The 2,500-nt window shown below is 49.8% G+C and overlaps 2 non-coding genes across 2 annotated transcripts in view; both read left to right on the forward strand.

The window, feature by feature from the left end:
• The first annotated feature begins 206 nt into the window (after window positions 1–206).
• Window positions 207–2,114, forward strand: LOC128682683 (small subunit ribosomal RNA). Its single transcript, XR_008406164.1, has one exon. It is a non-coding gene; the product is annotated as a small subunit ribosomal RNA (ribosomal RNA).
• Window positions 2,115–2,467: 353 nt separating this feature from the next.
• Window positions 2,468–2,500, forward strand: part of LOC128682673 (5.8S ribosomal RNA) — a 157-nt gene continuing 124 nt past the window's right edge. The window contains exon 1 of the ribosomal RNA XR_008406154.1: window positions 2,468–2,500. This exon is cut by the window's right edge and continues 124 nt beyond it. This is a non-coding gene — a ribosomal RNA (5.8S ribosomal RNA).

Below are 2,500 nucleotides of genomic sequence, written 5' to 3' on the forward strand. Positions count from 1 at the left end.
GACCCCGTGTTTATAAAATAAACACAAAACTCCACAGTGCTCTCTCGCTTCGCTCTCTTTCCCTATAACGGAGGAGAATGAGTAGTAGGAAGATGCACGCGCCGCTCTCGTCCGGTCTTCGGACGAGACGCGGCGTTTCACTGTGTTGTGTTCACACACACACACACACGCTGACTAGAGAGCGCGCTCGCGCGCTTTTTGTTAGCTCCCTGGTTGATCCTGCCAGTAGTTATATGCTTGTCTCAAAGATTAAGCCATGCATGTCTCAGTGCAAGCCGTATTAAGGCGATACCGCGAATGGCTCAATATATCAGTTTTGGTTCCTTAGATCTTACTCAGTTACTTGGATAACTGTGGTAATTCTAGAGCTAATACATGCAATCAGAACTCTGACCAGTGATGGGATGAGTGCTTTTATTAGATCAAAACCAATCGACGGTGGGTGCGGACTCGCGCTCGAAGTCGTTAATTTTGATGAATCTGGATAACTTTTGCCGATCGCATGGTCCAGTACCGGCGACGCATCTTTCAAATGTCTGCCTTATCAACTTTCGATGGTAGTTTCTGCGACTACCATGGTTGTCACGGGTAACGGGGAATCAGGGTTCGATTCCGGAGAGGGAGCCTGAGAAACGGCTACCACATCCAAGGAAGGCAGCAGGCGCGCAAATTACCCACTCCCGGCACGGGGAGGTAGTGACGAAAAATAACGATACGGGACTCTTACGAGGCCTCGTAATCGGAATGAGTACACTTTAAATATTTTAACGAGGAACAATTGGAGGGCAAGTCTGGTGCCAGCAGCCGCGGTAATTCCAGCTCCAATAGCGTATACTAAAATTGTTGCGGTTAAAAAGCTCGTAGTTGCATTTGTGCGCCGCGCTGTCGGTGCACCGCATCCGCGGTGATACTGACACGTTTGCGGAGCATATCGTCGGTGAATCGGTGGTAAAACACCGGTTCAATATCAAAATCCTATCGCGATGCTCTTCAGTGAGTGTCGAGGTGGGCCGACAATTTTACTTTGAACAAATTAGAGTGCTCAAAGCGGGCTCAAAATGCTGCTTGAATATTTCGTGCATGGAATAATAGAATATGATCTCGGTTCTATTTTGTTGGTTTTCAGAACTCCGAGGTAATGATTAATAGGGATAACTGGGGGCATTCGTATTGCGACGTTAGAGGTGAAATTCTTGGATCGTCGCAAGACGAACATCAGCGAAAGCATTTGCCAAAGGTGTTTTCATCAATCAAGAACGAAAGTTAGAGGTTCGAAGGCGATTAGATACCGCCCTAGTTCTAACCGTAAATATGTCATCTAGCGATCCGCCGACGTTACTACAATGGCTCGGCGGGCAGCTTCCGGGAAACCAAAGATTTTGGACTCCGGGGGGAGTATGGTTGCAAAGCTGAAACTTAAAGGAATTGACGGAAGGGCACCACCAGGAGTGGAGCCTGCGGCTTAATTTGACTCAACACGGGAAATCTCACCAGGCCCGGACACCGGAAGGATTGACAGATTAACAGCTCTTTCTTGATTCGGTGGGTGGTGGTGCATGGCCGTTCTTAGTTGGTGGAGCGATTTGTCTGGTTAATTCCGGTAACGAACGAGACTCTAGCCTGCTAAATAGGCGTCGCCATTTAGGTGTGCGCGGCTTCGGTCGCGCAACTCACTGGCGGCGTATTAAAATTCTTCTTAGAGGGACCGGCGGCTTCGAGCCGCACGAGATTGAGCAATAACAGGTCTGTGATGCCCTTAGATGTCCTGGGCCGCACGCGCGCTACACTGAAGGAATCAGCATGTTCTCCCTGGCCTAGAGGCCCGGGCAACCCGTTGAAACTCCTTCGTGCTGGGGATTGGGGTTTGCAATTATCCCCCATAAACGAGGAATTCCTAGTAAGCGCGAGTCATAAGCTCGCGTTGATTACGTCCCTGCCCTTTGTACACACCGCCCGTCGCTACTACCGATTGAATGATTTAGTGAGGTCTTCGGACCGACACGCGGTGGCTTCACGGCCGTCGGCGTTGCTGGGAAGTTGACCAAACTTGATCATTTAGAGGAAGTAAAAGTCGTAACAAGGTTTCCGTAGGGGAACCTGCGGAAGGATCATTAACGTGTATACGTACGCGCGCGCGCACACGTGTCGCGTGTGTATGCGTAAAATAATCCATAGATATATAGAGACGCACGCACAAACACCACCACCACCACCACCACCACCACCACACAACACGTGTGCGTGCGTGCGTGCGTGCGTGCGGTGGGTGCGGTGCGGAGTGTGCCGTGAAGAGATATCAGAGAGACGACGGGTAAAAATCCGCAAGCCTCGTCGCGCTCTCACGGACACCGAAAATTGAATGCGCGGTTTAGAGCGGGCGCTTCGCGGCGCCCATTCTAAGATATTATTATTATTATAATTTTTTTTTTTTTTTTTTTTTTTTTTTACCACAACCAAAAGAAACCACTACCCTGGACGGTGGATCACTTGGCTCGCGGGT

Source organism: Plodia interpunctella, unplaced genomic scaffold (genome assembly GCF_027563975.2).
Source record: "Plodia interpunctella isolate USDA-ARS_2022_Savannah unplaced genomic scaffold, ilPloInte3.2 Pint_0, whole genome shotgun sequence".
NCBI lineage: Eukaryota > Metazoa > Arthropoda > Insecta > Lepidoptera > Pyralidae > Plodia > Plodia interpunctella.